Source organism: Hylobates moloch, unplaced genomic scaffold (genome assembly GCF_009828535.3).
Source record: "Hylobates moloch isolate HMO894 unplaced genomic scaffold, HMol_V3 SCAFFOLD_8, whole genome shotgun sequence".
Lineage (NCBI taxonomy): Eukaryota > Metazoa > Chordata > Mammalia > Primates > Hylobatidae > Hylobates > Hylobates moloch.
Window position 1 is genome coordinate 67,658,456 of NW_026652283.1, and position 9,009 is coordinate 67,667,464.

The 9,009-nt window shown below is 41.8% G+C and overlaps 1 pseudogene; it reads right to left on the minus strand.

Annotated features, from left to right (window-relative positions):
* Positions 1–514: 514 nt before the first annotated feature.
* On the minus strand, positions 515–1,326 carry LOC116473291 (40S ribosomal protein S3a-like; annotated as a pseudogene).
* Between the last annotated feature and the right edge of the window lie 7,683 nt (positions 1,327–9,009).

Sequence of the window (9,009 nt, forward strand, 5' to 3'; positions counted from 1 at the left end):
TTTTTTTCTCCACCTACACAGAGAGGCTGAGGCAGGAGAATGGCATGAACCCAGGAGGCAGAGCTTGCAGTGAGCCGAGATTGCGCCACTGCACTCCAGCCTGGGCGACAGAGCGAGACTCCGTCTCAAAAAAATAAATAAATAAATAAATTTTTTTTCCCTCAAAAACTTGTTGACATTTCTACATGGTCTACCAACATCCAATGCTGCTAAGTCTAATGCCAGCCTGTGTATTGTTTCTTTGTGGACACTCTATTTTTGTTTGTTTTCTTCTTGGAAGCCTTTAGGAATTTCATCCCTGAGTGCTACATTTCATGATAAGCCATGAAGGTTTGAGTCATTTTGTATTTGTTACGTTGGGAATGTGGTGGGCTCTTTCAATATGGAAACTTTGCTCTTGGGCTCTAGGAATTTGCTTCTATTATTTCTTTGACAATTTTCTCTCCTCTATTTTCTCTACTTTCTTTTTTTACACTAATAGGACTTTTTATTGCTACTATTGTAAGTCTGAACTTTAAACACATCCTTGGACTGGTGGTTCATATCAATCATCTCGTTCAACTTTATCAAATGTCTCATCCCCAGTAGCTTTTCCCGAACTACTACCTTCACCATGAAACTCCATGAGTCTTTCTCAATTCAAACTCGGGCTTCTTCAGCATTTTTACTTCTCTAACAAAGACATCATGGGGAGGATAAGTAGATTGGCAAGGCTTTTCTATGTCTCTTCCAGTGCTGCCTGGATGAAGCAATTTGTTGCTTCAATTATTGAATCAATTTATTGACCACTTCTTTCAAGTTATTTGTCTGCACCTCTCAGGTCATGATTTCCAAATCTTCTTCTGGATTTATTGGACCTGTTGGTGCTGAACATAAGCAGTCTTCCATATCTGATTGTTGCATTTTTCAGTAAAACCAACACAGAACAGATTAAAGAAGTAGCCATCATTAGTCTTGACATCGACATGAGCTTCAATCATTGTCTGCCATTTTTTGACCATGGAACACGTTTTGTCATGGGTAAGATCCATGCCATGGAAGTTAGTCAGGCAGTTTTTGCCCTGAACATCTTCAGTAATCATCTTGAATTTTCTAAATACAACTTCATCATTCTGCAAATCAGCATGACTCCCTTCATATGACCCTTGAGGCCATCAGATACAATTTTGGTTCCTTGGGTCCTGGTGACTAGTGTCCTTCCAATATTTCTTATATTAAACATAGCAGGTGCTTTCACATCATAGCAATCTTTCTTAGAAAGATTTCTTTCTTCTTGGCTCCCTTTTTGCCATCTTTAGTAAGACGCTTGTTCTTACCAACCACCATGGTGCTGCTCAGAAAGCCAAAATGGCTCTACTTTCTTTTCGTAGGATTCCTATTAGTCAGATGTTGAACTTCCTTTATTGGTCTGCCATACAGTTCATTTAATTTCCTTAAAGATAATCCCCACATTTTGTGTGGTTTTGCTTGTTTGTTTGCATAAGTTGAGGGGGTGAAATGCCGTGATGTTACTGTTTAGTGTGGGGGGTGAGGGAGATGTTGACTGTCCCATATATAGTTCCAATTATTGCCTCTGTTTATAACCCCACATACCACTTCACCCTCCATTATGCCTGATCTCTTCAGCTCCTATGCCTCCTTTTAGCTTTGAATTTAACTTGACATAACACAAGTTTTCTCCTTAGTAGTAGCCCCTCCTTTCCTCTACTTCACCAGGTATCACCATTTCACCTGTTTTCTTTCTTCAAGAAATTTGCTGAAATTTCTCATTCTCTTCATTATAGAGAGATAACTTTTTATTATTATTTTAAAGGATCTTGCAGAAAGAGGAGATACATCTTCCATCTTTGTTTACAAGCTCAGCTTTTATTTCTTTACCTGTTTGCCCACTGTAGAGCAGTAAGCAAAGAGCAGCAACATAGTATTTTCCTCTTTAACTCTGGGGCATAACACACACATGACTAACCATCATTCCCTAAATGTTTGTTGAATTTCATAGATTTGCCTAGTGCAGGTCGGGTGCAGTGGCTCATCCCTGTAATCCCAGAAATCTCCACTTTGGGAGGCCAAGGCGGGTGGATCACTAGAGTTCAGGAGTTTGAGACCAGCCTGACCAACATGGTGAAACACCATTTCTAATAAAAATACAAAACTTATCCAAGTATGGTAGTGCATGCCTGTAGTCCCAGCTACTCAAGAGGCTTAGGCTGGAGAACCACTTGGAATCGCTTGAACTCAGGAGGCAGAGATTGCAGTGAGCCGAGATCATGTTTGCACTCCAGCCTAAGCAATAGGGCAATAGGGCAAGACTCTCTCAAAAAAAAAAAAAAGAAAAAAAAAAGAAGGAAAAAAAAGAAAACAAATGAATTGCCTAGTGCACATTATGCATGCTGAGTCACTCTAAGATAATTGGCAAGCCCTTAAGGAGACCTATAAGGATATCCCTGTAATAACCAGTCTCCAAAATTAAAAAAAAAAATTGATAAAATTTCAACAATTGCATTAAGGAGGACCACAAAGTGAACATTTAAAATTCAGAGGATCTTGAGAAATCTAGAATTTAACCTCCTACTTTATTGAGTCTTCAGCACGTAATACCGTGTGCTTTATATGCAAGAGATGCTGTTGGTGTTGCTTTTATGTGTGTGTGTGTGTGTGTGTGTGTGTGTGTGTGTGTGTGTGTGTGTGTGTATGAAATAAAGTTAGAAGAAATGTCACTTATCTTAATTCTGAGAATATGAGGTATTTTTCTAATTTGAAAACAAGAACTGCTTCTTCTGTTAGATTGAATAAATGCTGACTATTGTCTCAGATGTTGCTGCTTTTATTATTTAGAGTTGATAAACTCTCAAGATGTCAATCAATGAATTGAGGGGTTTTCCCTCTTATCAGTGATTTAGGATCCAGCTAATAGGTGATGAAAGAGTTAATTCACAGGAGATTGGCTTTCTAGATATTTAGAGGGAAGTAGCCATTCAACTTCCAGAAAGAATAATAGTTCATTTTTCTCCCTTTATCTGAGCTGGCTGGTAACTTGGGAGAAGCAAAGGGCAGCCCAGATTGAAAGGTCAAGCTGGCAGTGTGTACTTAACTCTGATAGAAGAGAGAGTGTAAATCTTTGAATGTCCTGAGATAACAAAAGCCCAGTGAAAATACAAATAAAGACATGTGGATCAGTGTCTAAATCTGCTGCCTGCCGCCTCTAGTACAGATGCTCTGTGGTACAGCAGGAAAAGCAAGGGCTTCAGATTTGCACAGATTCGTTTAACCCTGTGGTTCCAACTGTGTGATCTTGGGGGAACTTTCTCGACCTTTCTGAGTTTTGCTTTCCTTATATAATGAGATTATTGAAGAAAATTAAATGAGAGAATGAGTGTTAAAGAGCATGTCCAGCATAGTAGCTGCTCAGTAGATGCTTGTTCTACTTTTCCTTTTATGTCTCAGGAAACATAACTAAGGTGCCTCACTGTGAGAACACTCCTATGAGAGACTGCATTCTCATGGATCACACCTCTGCCTTGGTGATCAGAGGGCAGATTTACCACAGCATCCCCATTTTAGGGTACACCCTCACTATTCTTCCTTATGTTCTTCTTTTTTTCTCCTCTTTTCTTTTCTTCTTGCCCTCCCTTTCCCCAGCAAGTCTCATATCAAAGGAGTTACCCATCTGAGTGTTGTCATTGCTCTCTGTGGCTATTGAGAACCCCTTGGTGCACTGAATTTTCCTTTGTGAACTCTTGATTCTGCTCTTTCTTGGGACCAAGGTTAAGCTATCAAGAGTGGCAATGAACTTGGGAACATTGAAAAGCACAACAGCCTCTGACCTTAGGGACCAACCCAGGTGGCAGATTACCTCTCCCCAGATGAAACCTCTGGAGGAAGTCTCTCTGCTCTCTATCTCCTCAAGAATAAAGACCACAGCTCTCAGGGGTAGGGGAACCCCATCCATGCTGCAGTCTTATCTCAGGTCTTCAGGAACAGCGTGGCCAACAGGTATTCCTAGGACCACGTCGGCCATGGATCTCCATGGCTCAAGCTCCCTGCAATAACTAAGTTTTGCTCCAGGGCTTTCCCTTATCTCAAGGCTCCTATCTTAGCCAGAAGGCTGAGCACTACTCCCAGAATCCTATAGAGCACAGACCTTCAGCTGGTAGTTGGATTTGAGCTAGGGTAAAAAGGCTGTAGGATACATGCTTCAGCTGCCTTCATCCCAGAATTTCCTCCATCTCTCTCCCATCCACTGTCATCTTCCTGGACCATGCACCCTAAACTACTGCAATAGCCTCCTAAATATTTCCATTCTTACCTTCCTACAATTCATTCTCCCCTCTGCACCCAGATAGCTCTTTAACAAGTAAACAAACAATAATCTGTTCATCTTTTTCTCCTGCTTAAAAATCTTTCAATGACTTCTCAGGACTCCCAGAGGAAAGACCAACACCCCTGACATAGTCTACCAGTCCTTGAATAATTTCACCTTCTTTGAAGCTCATCTACTTATAGGCAAGGGAAGAAGTTGTAAACAGGGATCTCTTTCCAAAAAAGAGGAACAATGCCTCCAGAATCATAATACCTAGAATGTGGTCCTGCTTTCTCCACGAATCAACTGGGTTTCCTGACTAATGTGCTTCATTTCTCTGGACATCTGCTGTTCATCTAAACAATGGTGATAAAGTCTGCCTCACCTTCTTCAGAGACTTTTAGTGAGGCTCTCATAAGAAAATGTTTTCAATGTCTGTTTTGTAAACTGCAAAGTAGTATAAAAATTGTAGCTGCCCTATTAAGTGGTGTGAGTTTTAGGGAACTATAAACTTAAAACATGACTTCAACCAGCTTGTCACAGATACCATAATTTCTACCATGAAAGTTTCTCTTTTGGACTGAGGCATTATGACTCCAATTACTCACTGTTAAAATGCACAAGATACAGGAGAAGGAAAAGGATAAAGCATGAAGTCATTTTGATTCAGTGCTATGGAAGATCCTCACAGAATTATCACTCAGATTCACTGATTCTGAGGGACTGGGAGACAAGAGAGGTAACATTTTATAATTGAGAGAAGGGAGGAAAAGGTCCAAGGTGATACACAGAGAAGAACAGCCAGGTAAGCACAGTGTTGGCATTCCTTGGCCAGTGGAAGGGCAGCAACAAGGCCAGCACCCCATGTCCTTGAGTAGTGCTGGTCTTCCTCTTAATTTTATTGTGGGAGGTGTTTCTTCCTTTCAGACAATTATCTTCCTCCCAATAGTGCAAAAGATTTCATGTATAATGGAGAAAAATTAGACAAAGGCATTTTAGTTGCTTCTCCTCAACCAAGAATGCTATAGAATATTTTATTCTATTTATCTAATCTAAGATGCCATCAATTATATAAAACGTAATTATGTGTAATATTAAGAAAAAACGTATTTCTAATTTAAACTATGACATATCAATGATAAGTTGTATCCCAATTTCAAAGATGATAAGTGTGAAAAAATGTATATTTTAAAATCCATGAACTATAACATCCGTACGTTGATTGGATCAATATGACTAGTCTGCTGCAACTGTGTGACACAATACTGTCCATCTGCTAGGATGGGGATTACAATGTGGAATTCTCCATACGCTCAGAGTAGAAAACAGTTACTTGCTATCAAGGATGTTTTGAGAATGTTCATGGTGATGGTACGCTGAACCATCCAGTTTCTCCTGGAGTAAAATGGGAGAGATCCTATATACATTACAGATAAAAAGGATTTTTTAAAGGATACAAATAGCTTTATTCCAGGTTATAGATTTTTTTAAAGATACAAATAGCTTTATTCCAGGTCATAAACAAATTTGGTTCTGACCACTATTTCTCAAATTGTGGCTCACATCCCATCTGCAGACCTGAAGAGCCCTCCAAGGGTCCCTGAGAGTGCAGTAAGCATCCCAGACCCTCTGTGAAATCCTGCAGGGGGTGCACTGCAGTCCACAGGCCCCAGAGACCTCCTCACTCATCACCCTGAGGGAAGAACTGTCTTGTCCCAAGGGTCCCCCTATGCCACAGGGACATTTAATTCATCTCTTCATTGAATGACTATTCGCCCAGCATCAGGTAATATTTAATATTAGAAGTAAAAAAGAAGTTGACCGCTCCGTCCTAGCCCTACTGTTCACAAAAATCCCAAAGTAGAGAATAGATTCTCAGCACATGATGAGGTCAGGATGTGCCCTGGAAAAAAAAGCTGACAGGATCCCTGTAGTCAACATGGGGAGGAGAGGGAGGATGCATCATTACTTTAGTGAATTCACCTACAATCCACTGTCTGGCCCTGGGTCTCGTAGAGTCAGAAACATGACTTGTCAGCACAGTGAGAGCAGTTGCATCTCTCAGGGTCAGGCTCACATAAAGCAGGGCTGATGTACAAAATCAGAATTAAAATTAATTCACTTACAAGAGGAAATTATACCTGTTCCATGGACTTGAATATTCCAGTTCTCATCACCTGTCAACAGGCCTATGTGAGAAACCAAACCCAGCTGCTGTTATCTGGACAGTCTTCAAGCAGGATAAGGGGAGCATGGCAGGTAGATCAAATGTACAATGGCAGCAGGCTAAGGGAGCCTCTGGGGCACTTGCCTCCACAGCAGGGTCTTACCCATATGGTTGAAAATGCTGAAAATTGGCCAGGCGCAGTGGCTCATGCCTGTAATCCCAGCACTTTGGGAGGCCAAGGTGGGTGGATCACGAGGTCAGGAGATTGAGACCATCCTGGTGAACACTGTGAAACCCCGTCTCTACTAAAAATACAAAAAAAAATTAGCCAGGTGTGGTGGCGGGCGCCTGTAGTCCCAGCTACTCAGGAGGCTGAGTCAGGAGAATGGCATGAACTCAGGGGGCGGAGCTTGCAGTGAGCAGAGATTGCACCACTGCACTCCAGCCTGGGCAACAGAGCAAGACCCTGTCTCAAAAAAAAAAAAAAAAAAGAAAAAGAAAATGCTGAAAATCTACTGGCTACAACTCTTCGTCACATTTTCACTTTAAACATGGCCATGATCATGGAACCCAAATAACCAAACTTTCATGGCTAAGACACCTCTCTTCTGAATGCTACTTTGATGGGCACTGTTCTAAAATTTACTTTTTTGTTTTTTGTTGTTGTTGTTGTTGTTGTTGTTGTTTTTGAGATAGAGTCTCACTGTGTCGCCCAGGCTGGAGTGCAGTGGTGTAACCTTGTCTCACTGCAACCTCTGCCTCCTAGGTTCAAGCAATTTTTGTGCCTCAGCCTCCTGAGTAGCTGGGACTACAGGCATGTGCCACCACACCCAGCTAATTTTTGTATTTTTGGTAGAGACAGGGTTTTGCCATGATGGCCAGGCTGGTCTCAAACTCCTGGCTTCAAGTGATCCACCTGTCTCAGCCTCCCAAAGTGCTGGGATTACAGGTATGAACTACTGCACCCAGCCTAAGATTGGCTTTTTATTGTTATTCTGGGGCTGACCAGCCCCCTTCTGTATTTAGATATAGTCATTATTTTCATCATATTTTACTCTGACCTGAGAACCATTCTGTATCTTTAAGTCACATTCATTCACCATTCATTCAACAATTACTAACTGAGCAGCTACTATGTTCCAAAGTTCAAGTCAGAAGAGTAAGGAAGTATGATGGCAAGTGCTACAACACAGGAAGTACAGAATGGAACTAGGAGCACTATATTAGTCTGCTGGGGCTGCCACAACAAAATGCCACAGCGTAGGTGGCTTAAACAACAGAAATTTATTTCTCACAATTTTGGAGGCTAGAAATCTAAGATCAAGGTACCAGCAGGGTTGGTTTCTGGTGAGGCTGGTCTTTCTGGCTTGCAGATGATACTTTCTCTCTATGTCCTCATATAACCTTTTCTCTGCGTACATGGAAAAAGAGCTCTGTGTTTCTTCTTCTTCTTCTTCCAAGAACACAAATCCCTATAGAATTAGAGACTCATCTTTATGACCTCACTTAACCGTATTTACCTCCATAAAAAATGCCCTATCTCCAAACATAGTTACGCTGGAGACTAGGGCTTCAACACATTAATTTTGAGGGGACACAATTCAGTTCATAACAAGCACACAGGAGAGTATCTGGAAACAGACTGCAGGGAAGAGGAGCATTAGAAAGTTGTTTTGAAAGTAGCCTACAGAGGGTTGAAGGGCATATGAAGAAGTGAGAAAGGCAGATTGGGCAAACGAAGAAGCTGGCCAGCAATGCACTTGCAGCTGAGGCCTCAGCCAATCCAACAGGGAGCACTAAAATTGAGACAGCCCTTCAGAGGGCTCCCATATCTAAATAAACACATCTTTAACCAACTTATGTTCTGATCCATCACGTTCCTGGGTGCATTATAGCCAGCTCCTGCAGCATACAGTCCCTCTCCTTATCAGCAGGCCCAGCTTATCCGATCAAGCTGTGCTGGGATGTGGCCCTTATTGGTCTGATTGCTAGCAGAGTATACAGAGGTATCTCTGAAGGAGCAAACATCATTTCATAAGACACTCTCCTCAGTGGAAGCCTCCATATGATCAGAATCTGGTAACAAGGGGGAGTGGGCCACATCTGCAGGCCCAGTGACTTCAGAGAAGCCTACATTCAGGGGTCTCAACTGCATCTATTCAGACATCCCCATCCCAGGTCTGAGAGTCCCACTCGTACTCTATTAAGAACCTGGCTTTGGTATAAGACTCCTACCAGGGCCAGAATTCACCTTTCTCTGAAGCAGCTATTCCTACAATTTAGCACTAGCACTGATTTTCCATTCTTTGTGACCCCACTGCAAGGAATTAGAGTTTCCTTAAATGCTGCCAAGGAGGTCCTCTGGCTTTCAGATTTTGCCTAGAATTGGTGATTAATCCCATTCTGATCCTGACATAATCTCTCTTCAATGGATCAATGGCATTCAGTTGCTGTCACCCAATTCCACAGTCACCATGTGCCTCAAACTTCTCCAGTGCCCAAGGTATTGCATGAGCCAGTGCATCTACTTTCACTAGCATCC